At 34.4% G+C, this 17274-nt stretch overlaps 2 protein-coding genes across 6 annotated transcripts in view; one reads left to right on the top strand and one right to left on the bottom strand.

The window, feature by feature from the left end:
* Positions 1–17274, top strand: part of LOC145935685 (agrin) — a 495549-nt gene that overhangs the window by 220705 nt on the left and 257570 nt on the right. The window lies entirely within an intron of this gene.
* The window catches only part of LOC145935697 (uncharacterized), a 231744-nt gene that overhangs the window by 160146 nt on the left and 54324 nt on the right, over positions 1–17274 (bottom strand). Inside the window, exons 4-5 of the mRNA XM_083037233.1 lie at positions 3281–3503; positions 3134–3175 (exon numbers count right to left, since the gene is read on the bottom strand). The gene's annotated coding sequence lies outside the window, so the exon portion shown is untranslated. The remainder of the gene's footprint in view (positions 1–3133; positions 3176–3280; positions 3504–17274) is intronic.

Genomic DNA, 17274 nt, shown 5'->3' with positions numbered 1-17274 from the left:
AGAGGGGAATACAAGCGTATACAAGTGTGCAGTTAATACCGACACGACCGCGCCTGCTGCTTTAAATTAATGGAATATACTTTTAGAGATAAATTAATATCTGCTCGGCTACGCGCTGTATTTTATAACGTAAATAACCGTCGACATTGGATCGGTGACCCACGCGACTGTCGCGGAGTAATTTATTATAATTTCAAAATTTAATCCGTCGACATTTCTCACGACTAACCCAGTCAATAACGATATTAATCTACGAGTAGTGCATCGCTATACAAATAAGCGAAAAACAAAGATTGCTGCAAATAAATCCACGTAAAACAATTTTGATTTAAATATGTCTCTAGGATGTCTGTATAGGAAAGTGCGTCTGCAATTGATGATTACAGGTATGATATTCTTGCAACTAATTCCAACTTTCAATGGAATCTTTTAAAATCTAGATCGACTGGCAGGGCTCGCGTCTACTGATCTACTGGTTTTTGCTCGTTTCTGTCGCTTCTGTCGTTCGATGAAAATGGCAGCACGATTATCGAGAAGTGTTACGGTCTGCACTCAACAGTAATTGCCATCCATTACGCTCCGATCCATGCACAAGCGAGAAGCGCTCTCTCAAATGGAACCTCTTTGTCTTTGTCCTGATGCACACGGAGTGCATCTTTCCTGTCGCGATACTAATTGCCAAATACAGTGCCCGGCGTCTTCATTAGCCCGGGCTCAACTTAATTATCTCGGTACTTAGAGGCTGCCGCGTACAGAGTGTTCTTCATGAACGCGTACGTCCTTTTACGAAGTTTAACATTGAAAAATTGATATAGGTCTAATTTCAAAATAGCAGGTAGTAAAAATGTATCACACGTGACATTTGTAAGGGCATTTATAAATCACACATTCGTTATCGATTCTTTTCAATAAGCATGTCAAGCAACATAAAAATAGCGTCCTCAAAATAATACATTGCTAGAATAATAAATTCTGTCTTATTGAACGATTGATTACCGAATACAACGTATAATTCTTTTCAGTTATGCTAAACGCGATATATTTTATCAGATTGTCAAAATGTTTGATTGAAATAAATGCAATTAAATTAGAGCCGTAATATCGTTAAAAAAAAATTAAAAAAAAAGTTGGTCCTTCTACACAATCTTTCTCAGACTAGAGATTCCGCAGTCAGCAATAATCGCTAATTTGTATTTCGTCGAATCGTTATTACCTTTCAATTAACACGCCACTCAGAATGGAAATAACCTCGACGTTTACTCTTAATCGACCAACCGATTATGAAAGGAAGCGCGCGGATTATTTGACCTATCGGAGAATCGCTTGAGAAAGGAGCTTCTAATTACATTTCCACTTCAATGTCAATTAGAGCATCAAAGATTCTAGGTCATAACCTACCCAGGAACGCTTCTCGGAATAGAGTCCACTTTATGTCATCCTCCATATTCCGCATAGCCTGATTGCCGTGCCACTTGCTTTATAGTTTCGACTACGCGTGTTTGAAGCGAAAAACGGAGAGGATTATTAAAAGAAAAATAGAATATTACGGAAGAGGCAGCGGGGAATAAGGTAATGGTTTGGTCGAATAAGCGAATCCACGTGGCAGTTCTTAAAGGTTTAACCGAGCATAAGTAGCATAAATAAATATCTTTGAAGCGGAGAGGAGAGAGATATTCTAAGTGAGTTAATCGATTGTGAAAGCTATATTTGCGAAAATTCGGATATATATTGCTGACTAGCACACGAATATAATAGAGGATATTTAATGATATTTCAACAAAATTGGCCGCCGATATATATGTATATATGTGTGTATAATATGTATGTATATATATATATATATATATATATTACATCAGCAGCCAACCTCGTTGAAATATCATTAAATATCGTCTATTATATTCGTATGCTAGTCAGCAATTTGATACCTCGCGCGCCATTAATTACTGCGAACGGCGCCTCTGAAAGCTTCGCCTCTGCCCGGCTAAATGCCATCAGCGTTTTCGTTGTAATTTTGTTACCGTGTCAATGGGCGCTCTCACGGCTTTGTGCCGGGTTATTAGCAGCGTAGGAACTAAGTGTAACTTAATGACTGCCATGAAGACTTGTACATAATAAGATTCGCCGTCTAATATCGTTCATCAATAATGCGCGAGCGCGAGGAGCTATCATGGGTCATAATCCAAAGCGCCTGCTTGAATATTGCATCAGAGAAAGAGGAATTTGGATCCCGCAAACCCGTTCAATATCATTTACATTAATATCGTCGTATAAATTCCAAAACATGATACGTTCAAAGTCAAGTGAAATTTAAGCTATGCGTATAGAAAAGTTTTTTTTTTTATTTTTTAAAATAATATTCTTCATTCATCATCAAATCTTTCCTCTTTGAATTGCGACTCCCTTTATATGAACAATTCCCACGGCAGAGATAATTTGATAGATTATTCGAATAATGTGTCGTTTGTGGCTCGGCCACTTTGACGTGCTCTGTGGTCCTAATTGGAGCAATCTCGCGCTTGCAAGTCAGAGACAGCTAACTGGCCTTCGGGAGGGACAGTTGAGCAGGTAAAAGCAAAGGCCAAATCTAATGAAAGCTCCGTGGCGAACGCGCGAGCGTAGCTTTTCGTCGCGCGAATCGATATATAACACAAATCGGCTCTACAAAGCACTTGTTGCCCTTACAAAGGCGAGAGCTATTATCAGTTAAGCGAGTTACCGGTGTCGAGTATATATACGTATGTCCGTACGCTCTAGATCCGTTTTAGCATAGCGTTTGTTTCAGTCGAACTGTTAATCGTACGTTAACGTTAATCACTCGCATTTCATCGCAAAATTCCGCGGCGCTTCCATTCGAGCGTGTCGGAGCGGAAAAAGGCCACATCAATCGGATCCGTCCAGTTTTAAGAACCGCCGCAATTGATTTTCGCGATATGAGATTAACTCAATTTTCTCGTAAATTGAAAATTTTATTTAAAACAAGAAATGTTGAGGTTAAAAACGTTTTGAAATTACGAACAAGTATTTTAGCGAGACTTGCTTCTATCTTCTGATATTATATTGTTATAAAAAAGATGTTAATCTAATCATTATCGCTATAAAAATGTTATAAAATAAACAATTTCTCACTCACCGAAACGTACAGTAGCGGAGTTGTAGTCCACAGCACATTGATCTGAAAACAAAATATTCAAATTATGTATATACATGTATACACATATGTGTGTGTCGAATATCTCATAAGCAAGCAGTTTAGAAAAAATGTTTTTATTTTGCATACCTCACAGTTGCCTCGCTGTCGCCCGATGCCTCCCCGGGCCTCCTCCTCCTCTCTTGCTCCTTCGTAGCACTCACGACACTCGCGAAAACACGAATAATTACGATTGTCCGACTTTACACGGCACTCCCGACACGCGAAACTTTACACGGCACTCCCGACGCGCGATATTTTACACGGCACTCCCGACACGACGCGTGAATCGTATTATGTATCGCAATGCTACCTGTAACAAAAATAAAATACATACATGTATTAGAATAATCTTATTATTTCGCATTACAATATACACAATATAAATATAAATATGTAGGATAGAATATTTAATTAGCAAATTTTCGCTTTATTAATTTTTTTGACAGAAATCAGCTGATTAAGCGTTCATTTGCTAATTAATTTTTAGAATAATAATATATTTTAAATAATATGTTATAATACTTTAAACTTGATTAATATTTTTGGCAGTTATCAGCTGATTTCTGTCAAAAAATATTAATCAAAAATAAGGTATTATAATATATTATTTACAACATATTACTATTTTAATTTTTATAACATTATTATTTTAAAATTTAATTAACAAATTTTCGCTTTGATCAGCTAATTTCTATGAAAAAATACTGATCGAGTTTAAACAAACTTTATATTATTTTTAAAAAATATTTTTTTAACATAAAACCGAAGAATGGCGCGCGCGTAGCGCTTGTGTTGTTCTATAGTTAATAAAAAAGTAATGTAAATTTGGTCAACGATTAGATAGCTTGTTGTATGCGCGAGTTAAAGAAATATATCAAACAACTGAGAGACGATGGTCGAATCTTTCTCCATTCTTTCGCGGCGCTCGGCTCTCATCGCGACAATTTAATCGACATCAAGATATAGATAACAGGAAAGGCGAAATAAAAGCTGTCACCATTGAACAACCTCGACACTCGGCGAACAATACTACGATCGACCTCAATAGCCACGGCCGCCAATCCAACCAATCTCCACATTCGGTCCAGCCTCGAGGAACGAGTGCGGGATCCACGTATAATCCGTCGGGATATCGGCGAGATCCCGTACGAAACGAAATGGCACGGATCATCCACTCGAGAGTAAAGGATCAAGGTTCCCTGAGAAAAATCAGGTTTCCACTACTCTTCTCTCCCTATTCCTTCTTTCACCCCTGCCTCATCACGTAGCCCCGCGATCTTCAACGACGATTCGTCGCCGAGGAAAAACAAAAGTGTCACCCTGGCAATGGACCGATAGATAGAAAGTACGGAAGGAAAAGGAAGATGAGAACGAATGCTTCTCAGAGAGAAAAGGTGCCAAATCTCTGGGGAGAGAGAAGGAACAACCCCTTATATATCTCGTCGTGGCAGAACGTCCAGTCGGTTATATTGCCACCCGGATGGCCGACAGCGGGGAGACACTCTTTTTCAACGCTCTGCTGCTTTTATCTCAATCGCCGCGTTCTTTCCCGCGCAACGGAGATGCCGAAAACTAGAAGGAGACTAAAATTGGAGAGGACGAACAGGATGGAGATGGCGGGCGAGTTAGTTTGGCTCTCGTACAAGGCGCTTGGTATTCGGAGTCAGATCCGACGAAATTTAATTTCCAGATTTGCCCTCTCGTCAGGACCGACACGAGGATAGAGTCCCGAAATGCAGCGGCCAGATTGCCAAATACTGCAAGTATAATGTGCGGTATTTTCCGCCGGCATCGACATATCGATGTGAAATCTTGTTTTCGACGAGATTACGTAATTTATTTCATTAACCAAATTATTGTCACATAAATCTCAGACACCTTTTATTAGATAATCATTACGTTAGATTGGATTATTACTGACTTAATAGCGGATCTTTATGAAATATATATTAATGAACTTTGAAAAAATACATTATCTTTATCAAATTTTCACTGAAGTCTGATAAATATTTGTATATACGATTCGTATAAATTATAATCGCATTTTAATGATATTTAATGATTGTAATAATAATTATATTATTAGTACGCTAACTGCTGCATTATCTAATAATTATTAAATTAGCCACAATTAAAGTTTAACTAAGTTCGCCGAGTTTAATTTCACGAATGCAAATAAGCTTCGCAATTGGGGCTGAAACTTGTTAACGCGAAATATACAAGACAACGCACTATACAGAACTGACAGTACTGATATTAACCGACAGAGTAGAGTAAGGGGGTTCTGGTTAATCAGAATGGAAAGGAGAGATGACGAGGAAGGGAAGCAGGAAGGACGCGGTGCGCGTCCGAATCTCTTGACGCCTAATGTCGGGACAGGATCGCGTATGGCTTGACGCTAATTAGATGGGCGCTCAATCGACTATGACGCCCATCGAATGGACGTCACGGACGCGCACGTCGCGAAATAATAAAGCAGGAATTGCGTATCTGTCAGTCGGCGACGTAAACCACCGAGTGCACTCCGGTAAAGTGCATCAGGAATAGCGAACGCGCTATTGTTGTATTATACAATAGGGCGTAATCGCCGCATTCGAGGCAACCGTCAGTGATATATCGGGATCGGCAAATCATCGTTGAATGATCGTAATAGCGGTATCGATCTTCTTCATGCCGCAAAAGATATCATTTATCGTTAATATACTAACAATCCTATGTATCGCGGCTTCCTATACAAAGTTTAAGTTTGTATACCTGTCGATCTCTTTTTATATAGATAGCTCAAAATTCTATTATAATTATTTCTTGACTCTCTTCGACTATCGTCAACTTTATCTCGCCTTATGATGTAGATGCGCGAAAGTAATAACCCGAAATCACGTGCTCCGTCAATCTTCCGGCTCGCGTATTCGTCTCGATGCAATTGCACTCGAGCATTGTGCGACGGCGCCGGCACTCCGTCATCGGCGACCTGCCGCTGACATTTAATGGCCGCTCGAGGTAAAAGGGAGACGTTATGAGGAAAGAGAGGGAAAGAGACTGTATGTGTGAGAAATGTGCGAAAGAAAGACGAAAAGGGTAAGTGGCAAAGGGTGAAGTTTGTGTAAGAGGCTATAGGAACGAGAGAAAAAGAGGAGAGAAAGAAGGGCAGCGGGAAGGTAAAGAGAAAAGCCCATTTATTATTTTAAAGCAAATCTTGTCTGAAGAGATAATTACGCAAAATATGTTACTAAAAGTGTAGAAAAATAAATTTTTCAAAAATCACTGCAAATAGAAATAAATGTAAAGTCACGATGTAATATGCGATTTGTCATTCTGTCATTTTTTCAAGTAGAAGAAAAAGAATTAAATATATTTTGTATCATAACAACAGTTATGTTCACTTTAGTCAAATTGCGACATAATTCTTTAATTATAATTATATAATATACAATTATAATCACTATAGCGGATCCTGACGTCGATAATGGGGGGGGGGGGGGGTTTGCAAAATTATTTTATTTAATATTTTTGGTTTCATGATTAGCTTTTATTCCAGGATCAACGACGTCGATAGCTCTTTAATGTTTGTTTTTCTTTATTTATATTTTTTAAACAAATTCAGCAAAACTGTTTTTTTTAATTTGCAGGGAGGGTAACCGCCCCCCCCCGGATTTGCCAGTGTGTATATATATTGTGTATGTATGTATATATATATATATATATATATATATATATATATATATATAAAGAATTTCGCCTAATTATTTTCATGCAACGAAATTATCTCATCATTTCGTCCTATGTCTGACTTAATCTAAACTTAACTCCTTGAATGCGTAATATTGTAATGAGTATAATTTACAGTGTATCTTATACATACATATTGTATATATATATTACATAGATATAAAGAATTTCGCCTAATTGCTTTTGTGCAACGAAATTATCTCATCATTTCGTCCTATGTTTGACTTAATCTAAACTTAACTCCTTGAATGCGTAATGAGTATAGTTTACAGTGTATCTTATACATACATATTGTATATATTATATAGATATAAAGAATATTTTATATATATATATTTTATATATATATATATATATATATATAAAAGTATAAGATACACTGTAAATTATACTCATTACGCATTCAAGGAGTTAAGTTTAGATTAAGTCAGACATACGACGAAATGATGAGATAATTTCGTTGCACGAAAATAATTAGGCGAAATTCTTTATATCTATACATATAATATATACAATATGTATGTATAAGATACACTGTAAACTATACTCATTACGCATTCAAGGAGTTAAGTTTAGATTAAGTCAGACATAGGACGAAATGATAAGATAATTTCGTTGCACGAAAATAATTAGACGAAATTCTTTATATCTACGTAATATATACAATATGTATGTATAAGATACACTGTAAATTATACTCATTACGCATTCAAGGAGTTAAGTTTAGATTAAGTCAGACATACGACGAAATGATGAGATAATTTCGTTGCACGAAAATAATTAGGCGAAATTCTTTATATCTATATAATATCCCTCCCAGGATCCGCCAGTGATTGTAATTATATGTCGAAAATATTTGAGCAAGTAAATACACACTTATATAAAATAAATTATCAAGATAAATATACATATCCTAGAATATGCGGCCTTTAAAATTAAAATTGAATTTCTATTTTGAGAATTTTCGTAAAAAAATTGAAATTTATAAACTTTTCTTTATATCAACAATTTTTCCATACTGAATTAGAGATACTTTATGAAAAACTTATATATACATAATTATCTGATTTGAAAAAACTATGATTCAAAACTATAATCGTTGATAAACTGCAGTGCATAATTAATGAATTAAATATAATTATGACAAAGTGAAAAGAAGTAGCGGGCAAGGGACCAAGAGAGAAAGGGAGAGACTAGAGACTAAAAGGAGACAAGGGTTTAACATGTTTAAATGTACATATGTGTATGTGTATCCATGGATCACGCAAGTGAGGGTGGAGTATGCGTCAGCGACCAACATCAGAGGGTGAGGGTGACAGAGAGGACGGACGGACGGTGTGGAGTGCGGCCTGTCGAATTCCATTCTCGCCGTCGTGAGAGGCGATCGAGTTCGCATCGCAGCGCTCTCGCATGCGAGCCGCGTGACCGGATGTCACGCCCAGGAATCGCTTTCCCCGCGATTCCGGTTGTCAGGACGCGTCATCGTCCGGATGACATCGAGAGTGAGAGAGAGACGAATATGCGTCCTCGCATATCCGTAACGCTTTGCAGAGGCGGTTACACGCATACGCCCAATTGTTTTAACGTCGATGCTTCTCTCTTCTAATTATAAGAGAGAGGGGGGGGGAAGGGAGAGAAAAAAAGAAAAAGAGAGAGGGGGACATGGAAAATCGATTGTTCCGGATACTCATGACACGCACTCTGTTGTCTCCTAATTGATTCTATTGATTAAAATGACGTCGTGTTGACGAATAAAATATTTTTTCCTCACCCGTTAATTTAATTTACGAACCGCGGAGATTCTTGTAGAGATTAATTTCCGATACTTATTTTTTAACGCAAAAGTGATAATAAAAATCAACATTTCTATTAGCATTTTTATTTATAATTCTTATATTGTAATAATATCTCTATATAAATGTAAGAAAATATATATGCCAGAGTCTTCTACGCATATAACATATTGCAATTTATTAAAATAGAAAAATATTTCATAGCTTCCGTTAAATTTTTAATAAACTATTCAATATTCATGTGTCAGTTTACACATGTTTATTATTATGTTATATTAATGAATTTTATAATCGCTATATTATTAATCAATTTTATAATTGCGTTGTTCGGTCGAAACGTACATTCGATTTCATTTTGCAACAGAGCTTAATGAATATTTATTTCTTTGATATAGTTTGAACAATTCAATTGAACAAAATAATTTCATTTAAACAATGAGAAAAATTTCATGCACAAAAAATATACACACAGCGTATAATACAGTCGCATTTTTAAAATATTATGCATTGATATTATCGAATTGTGATTTCCGTGTTTCACTTTTCCTCTCGTGAAATATTTAATAACTCAAATTATTTGCATTAATAAAGCGTTTTAAGTACATACACGTATTAAACTGATATCGGCGATATTTATAGAGATAATATTGACAAATATTTAGTTTATTGAATATATGATTAATATTTATATCAAAACGAGGGATATATTGGTTCATAGAATTAATACGACTTTCAAAGAGAGAGTACTCGCGATTGCAACTGTCATCGGTAAATTCATTTAATATCATTTTATCCGTGAGTGCCGTCATTAATAAATACAATCGCGCGTGCGATATTTAATTAATATTAAGGTATTAATTCAACAATTGAGATATTTATGTCACATACACCGGTTATCGGGAAAGCTGATCGAGGAGCCTTGGTCGAAGCGTCCGCGCCTGGACCGTATTCACTATCATAAGTGTCATCAGTAAACGTCGCGACCATCGCATTAGCCCCATCAGCACCATCGATCGTTGTCAAAAGCTGAAAAAGTACCCGGAGAGAAAACAAGCGATCGGGTGAACACCCTAGCCGCCCCGTTGTTGTCGCTCGGTTCTCTCGAGTTAATCGAGAGTGTCCATCAGAGCGCGTTTTCCACTGTCGACGACACACGCACCGCCGTGATATCTCGCAATTAACCCCAGCGTGGATATTCAAGAGGACCCTTCTCTCCCTTTCCCTCTCTCTCTCTCTCCCCCTCCCTTTCAGTATCGATTGGCGATTGACACCTGTCCGACACTTCGTTCGCAGGTAGCCACTCGGCGGACGGGGCTTTTCGAGGGCTTTTGCGCGATCAGCGCCATGTTAATAACCAGGCTTACTAGGTATAACACGTGTACGAGAGAACCTGCGGTGCTCACAGCCGAGCAGCTCTCTCGATACAAGAGACTATGTCGATACGAGGAAAAATGTGTTATTGACAGTACGAGCGAGCTGAGCCGTCGCATCGAATTAACGTTTCTGTTCGCATCCCCGCAGGCTAGAGAATTAAATTTCATATTTGCTCCCTTCCCCCCCTTCATTGGATCGGAGAACGAAAAGGGGCTGATAGAAACATCAATTAATCTATAACAGATTGCGATAGAAGATGCCTTTATGAAATAATTATGTTATGTTTTTTAGCTGTATGGAGTTGTGTGAGAATAATAGATGTTAATCTAAAAGAATAGCAATTTCTATCATGCGTATATAAATATTATTTAAATCAATTTTCGAAATGTCACAATCTATTATATTATATATTGTATCTATTATATATTATCATAATTAAAATTATTTTGAAAATAGTAAAACACATCCGTATGTATTTTTCTAAAGTCTAAAATAATCATATAAAAGTCGGAAAAATTCAGAATGTGTGAGAAAAAATAGCAAATTCATTTTACGAATTGTAGAAATACATATAATTCTGACACAATGTCTAACTATTTCTCAACCATTATTCTATTGTAATGGCATAAACGTCATTCTAAATGAAATACGAAATGCGGCGGCTGTTACGCTTTCGCGAGAAAATAGCTCTCACTGAAGGACTAGCGCGTGTCCGACAGTAAAATGACTGGACTACTTAAAACAGTTGCCGCCGTTTATTACCGCTGTCTGGCAAAACGATTTGTTACTTTTCCTCTACTTGTGTAATTACTTCTACGCTTCCTGAAAACCAAGTAACGAGGTAATACGCTAGTTTTGCCAGTATTACTATACGCTTCCGGAAAAAATGTTCAAATATGTACATTGGAGCATTTTTTCTAATTTTCATTAGTATATATCTCTCTCCCTCTTTTTCTCTCACGTCTTCGATTAAATATGTTGCGATAAAGCTAAACGAGACTTCAAAATCGATAAAGCTGCACGATTGTTAAAGCTGTATACCTACGACGCGACGGCAAGAATTTTTAATTAGATCCCGAGTTTAAATTTGTTATGAACTATACATAATAACCCTCATCGGTCTTACCTGTGAAGTTTCATAATTAGCGGTCTAAATAAGTTTACAACGCGTATGCCTCTGTAAAATATTGCGTGCTTTAACCTTATTTGTACAATCTGCTTTTCAAATCCGGATAGAAAGCGATTTACATTTAAACGATAATATTATATTAATAGGTGGAAAATTTTTAAAGTTTTCTCGATTAATTATTGACACAAAAATAAAAGAAATATATTAAAACGTATTATTCTTCTCTTTTTCTATTCTTCTTTTATTACTTTTTTAAATTTCTTTCGGAGACAAAATTATCATATTGAAAATTATCGTATTGAAAGAAAATTACATTGCCTTACACCTTACATTAATTATCGAAATTTTCAGCATATGAAATATTTCACGAAATAAACATATTTCTTTTTTTTTTTTAATGTCACTAAAAATCTTTTTTTTCCAAAAAATTAATTTCAAATTTTTACACATTTCTTAAAAATTCTAAATCGAAAATGAGAAAGGAAGAGTTGATTCCAAGCGAAGCTGGATCAATCGATCGTGCGGAAATAATTGTCAACGATTTCAAACGCGTACAATTTTGCGTCGATTGTACAATTCCCTCTTACGTATTCGCATTGACGATTGACACTTACATGCTACGAACGAGACTGAAAAGGGGTCGGAAGGTGACAAGTAGCAGGTACTATTCCTGCAGCATGCCTAACAATAGGTTTTTGTCCCGGTTTTCTCAATACGTCTCTATCTCGCCTTTCAATGCTTGACGGATAGTCGACCATTTTGCAGCGCGTTTCTCTTTTCCCTCTTTTCCCTCTCTGTGCTTTCTTCTGCACGTGTTCCCGTTTTTCTCTCGCGAAACTTCCATCTTTTTCAATTTTTATCTCACTCTCGGACTCTATACTGCTCTCTCCTTCTCATCCTCTTTTTCTCTCGCGCGGATACCGGAAACTCTCTACATCTTTCGCGAACTACTTTCCTCCTACTTTATTAATATCGTCCTTCGTGTATACTTCCATGTGCTTCGTGGGCAAGAGAGGCGGATTGAGCTGTACAAACGAGTAATAGTAGTGAAAATGAAAAAAAGTTTCCTTGTTTAGGGATATAAAGGCGCACGGTTCTTTTAAAGCCTTCCATACAATTTCAACGTAGGATTATGAGAAATGAAGCGTTTTATCCGTCAGATTGTTTAAAGAGATGACTATATATAGTTAGACAAATATATAATATTTAAATACTCATATATTTATTACGATCTATTCACTCTCTCTGTCTCTCTCATTTGTCATCGTCGATTTGCTCTAATATTTTAATTCTTTAACAATAATTAGAATAAAACAAGAAACAATTTTTAATTCTATTGTGAATTAAATGTGTCATGTGTTTTTCTAATATAAGTAAAATATTATATATACATATACATATATATAATCGAAACATAAGTATATGTATTATATATGTCTATAAAGAATTCAGTGATACAAAAACTAGTTTAAAAATATTATATTTAAAAAATTATAATTAGAATTATGCCGCAATGCTGAAAATTTTATATAGGCCGCACGAATGACCTACTTAAAAATAATAGAGAATTGCGAGGAAAACGACGACGAACAGGTGAGCGTGCCTGGCAAATTGCTTAGGTAAATTTCCAATTTTCCGCCATTGGCAACTATGACGCCCAATCTCCGCGAACCGACCAAAGTACACACTTCGATGTAATCGAATCGAGATTTCATAAAGTCCGCTCCGGACGCAACGGTTAATTGCCAATTGATCTAAAGGTGTCCCAATTTTCATGATGCTGTTGATCGCTCGTTATTGGCCGGTTAGGCTTTCCAGAAACTATGCTTTCACTCGACGAGCGCTAATCGAATGACGTATCTAACGGCTTGCACCAACTTTAGGAGTCTCGCTAATCACGAAACGGTCCGATTACGTCGAACTGTGTATTAAGGATCAATAGTGGTTTGACCCGATAAAGGTATAACGCTGAAAAGCAATCAAAAGCTATTGCATGTCTCAATTTTGAGTTATATAGCATAAATTATTGAAATATTATTTTGCTTATATTATAAAATATAATTATTAAGTAAATTTAAGAAATATTTTTATCGGCTCTCAGTATTTAATAAATAAATAAATATGATTTTTTAAAAATATTATGATAATTATTAAGCAATTATTGTAAACGACCCAACTGGCTTAATTGATCTTTATTAATTCGATATCATATATAAATATACAGACTCCGTTTCGACCTTTGGTTCAGGTCCTTACCACGCCACATACATTGGACAGACTAAAAGACACCTAAATACTCGAATAAAAGAACATATGAATAACATAAAATTGCATATTAGTAACCAAAGCGTTATAAGCAAACATAGAAATGAATATTTACATGACTTTAAATGGACAATCTTTAATATTTTACATCGTGAACACATACTAGGAAAAAAGATAGCTGAAATGTTTTATATAAAAAAATTTAACAACACGATTAACCTATATAAAGACACAGAGAATTTAAACCCTATTTATGATAGAATAATAAAGGATGTCTAACTTAGTTCGTTTTTTACCATCTATACGAAACGTTTAGTACAGAGAGAATTGTAACATGTTGAAAAAAGAAAAAAATTTTAAGTATGTTTTAATCATTTACTTTATAATAATTGTTGTTTTTAACTTGGTTTGCGCTATGCTTTTATAAAATAATTCCTTCTATATAGTATTATCCTTTAATTTTAGACTTGATAAGGACCTGAACCAAAGGTCGAAACGTAGTCTGTATATTTATATATGATATCGAATTAATAAAGATCAATTAAGCCAGTTGGGTCGTTTACAATAATTGCTTAATTTTATTCTTCACTGGCGACACAAAAATAATCTTAAATATAATTATATTTTATATTTTTTCTGAATAATAATTATGTTCAAAATTCTTTAAATTTATAAAAATTTACATCATCTTTGATATGTATATGCGTATTCAAACAGTTATATTTTAAGGAAACCTATATTAAAATTATAACCATCCTAAAAATAAAAGAATAAAAGAGACAGATTTAGTTTAAAATGAAAATTGTTATTAAGTTTAATATGCAATTTTGTTTAATAATTAATGATATACATATATTATGATTATTACATATTTATTATTCGTTATTTCTACCATTCGTGTTATGTAGTGATTTATTTATGCACATTATGCAATCCTTCTAGCCTACAATTTTCCTAATTGCATCATATAAATGCATTGAAAGAACCAACCATCAATTTGTATAAAATAGAGCAACCAATAAATCTTTTTCGCACGAAGAAATTTCATTTCTGCTGCGGTTACGAAACAGCCTCTACGATTCACGATGCAGATCATATTGATTGTACGCGATATCTTTCAACGAGAGAAAGATTAGGTACTTTATTACATGTGGATTAGCACCGATACTAATGTTTCATAAAACGTGTTGTAAAATCAAGAACTTTTTAAATAAAGTATAAAAAATAAAAAATATCTATAAAAGTCAAATTAATTTATCAAAAAAGTAAGTTAAGTTCTTAAAATTTAAATATAAATATATAGAATTTATAGAATAAATTTATAGAATATAACATATAATATATACTAATATATAAATTTACATATATAATTAGTAGTTAATTGGATAATAATTGTAATTCCAATAAAACGTTATATAATTTTACATATGTATAGCGAAAATATGCGAAGTCTAATATCTCGGTTCCAAATTAACTTCCAATTAATTTTTTATTAGATATATATATAGTAATTTCATATTTTAATAAAACGATCTACTTAATTTCAGCGAGATACTTTAGAAAGTAAGTTATTTCTTATAAAATGGATATCGATTAGACATCTCCGAGACATTTGAGAATCATAACTTTGTAGATTGAGTTTAAAGTTTCTCTGAAAAATTATTTTTATGCGATAGATTTTTCATTAAAATATAATGCATTCTGACATCTCTTCAAGATAACATTCAGACAGATGACAGGATTATACGAGACGGAAAAAATCTCAATTTCTTATAAGATATTGAGATATGCTATCTTTATCGTAAACTTCTCTCCGTTATAAAACAGTAGAACACAGAATTTGCATTTGCACTGGATATTTCATGTCAGCTCCTTTTGTGCTCCTTTTTGTACGAAGAAAATACGGATACGAAATTACGATGGCGCTCTTTTACGCGACATTTTTCTAGTAGTATCGCAAGACATGCGTGAATTGCATTGAGATTTCAAAGACCATTTCATTCGTTATGCGGGAAATAACGAGAGCGATTCGATCGACAAAGCCATTTTTCTCGCGAATGCGCCTAATTGATTGGAAGCCTCCATACTCGTTCGCTTTTTGATTTATGACTCTCGTTGACCTCGTTGAGAAAACCAGGAAACAAATCGTTCGAGTCTGACGTTATAGCGCGAGCATAGCATAAATCTTTGTACGTATAAATGTTATTTTGTAATGTGTGGTAATTAATATATCAAACTCTATTTGATATTTCATTCAAAATACTGTTTCCAATAGAATTTAAACGATTAGAAATATTGATAAGAATACTGAATTAATAAGAGCGAAGTTTGTGTGTGTGAGTTAACTGACAAAATAAATATGAAATTTAGTTTATAAATATTTCGCTACGTCATAATTAAATCAATTACAAAGTTTCAATATTATAACTATTGATGTTATCGACATCATTTTTTCTATATTTGACATTTTTTCTTTATTTGATATTTTGTATAATAAGTTAATAATATTAATAATAAATAATTTAATAATTGAACAACCTAACTTAACCTAACCTAACAATTTAATTTTCATTAAGAAGAATTTTTTTAGATTTTAATGATAAAACTGTAAAAGAATTTATTAGATTTACATTATAAAATGATGCAATAAAATTTTTTTCCTAAATTGAATATGCTTATGAATATTGAAAAATTCCAACGGCAATCTAATAAATGGAATTAAAAATATTCAATCGTCTTTAGAAATCACTCGTCGAAATGAAAATGCACACACGATAATATCCGCGCTCATCACGATCTCGTCTGACTATATTATCGTCCCGCTCCCCTTGGTCTTTGTCTTCCATTTAATAACAGCTGCGTCTCTCGTCGCGCGAGAACCGATTCGTCGACCCTTTCAAGAGCACAAAAGACTGTCGTGTTGGTGATGCGCAGTCAAACTCGCGTTACTGTTAGTCGGTTTTTATACCGGGGAACGCCATAAAAATATCCGTTCTACATATCTCGCTTAACATTCCCGTACATAAAACTCGTGCCATCCGATGTTTCCTGGAGCTAAGCGGACTTAAAAAGCACTGGTTATGAATACCTGATTCTAGTGGCTCGAATGTAACGCGCTTATTATACTGCACAAGCCAGCACACATCTTAATTATACGACTCGTAATAATTGCCTTCCTCGAAGCGGCGATTCGTGTCACGAATTGTGCATACTAACGTTGCGCTAGAGAACCCCGTACTCTGCTAGATTCTTTTCCTAGTGGTACTACAATAGGATGAGAGAGAGAGAAAGAGAGAGAGAGAGAGACGTCACATTAAAAAATTTACAAAAATATATGAAAATTATTTTGAATGAAAAAATATTTATACAATGTCAAATATCAATAAATGATCGATTAAGACCATTTCAAAGAAAAGAGATTCAATCTATAAAATTAAACAATCTATCTGTACTCATAAAAAAACTCACTCTAAATAATTTTGTCTTTTTTTTTTCACGGAAATATTATTTTCCATTATGTTCTAATGTTATATTAGAATATTTCAGATTCTAAGTATTTTAGTAATCAAATATAATCCGATTAACTTTCAGTTAGTAATTGGAACAAATGCTATTTGGATAGCTGAGACAATTAAAATAATATTGATCGTATTACCGACGAAATGTGTCAATTTCATCATCTTGTATTATCTAACAATGTTATTCAATCGAATTATTATAAAAATCATTATTATATTGCATTTCTTGCAATTATAACGATGACAAAATTAAAATCTTCTGTTGCTATTTTA

Source organism: Prenolepis imparis, unplaced genomic scaffold (assembly GCF_030444845.1).
Source record: "Prenolepis imparis isolate NDT839.2.m4 unplaced genomic scaffold, iyPreImpa1.0 SCAF_4, whole genome shotgun sequence".
Lineage (NCBI taxonomy): Eukaryota > Metazoa > Arthropoda > Insecta > Hymenoptera > Formicidae > Prenolepis > Prenolepis imparis.
Note: the sequence above shows the minus strand (reverse complement) of the source record. Positions and strands in the feature narration are given on the sequence as shown.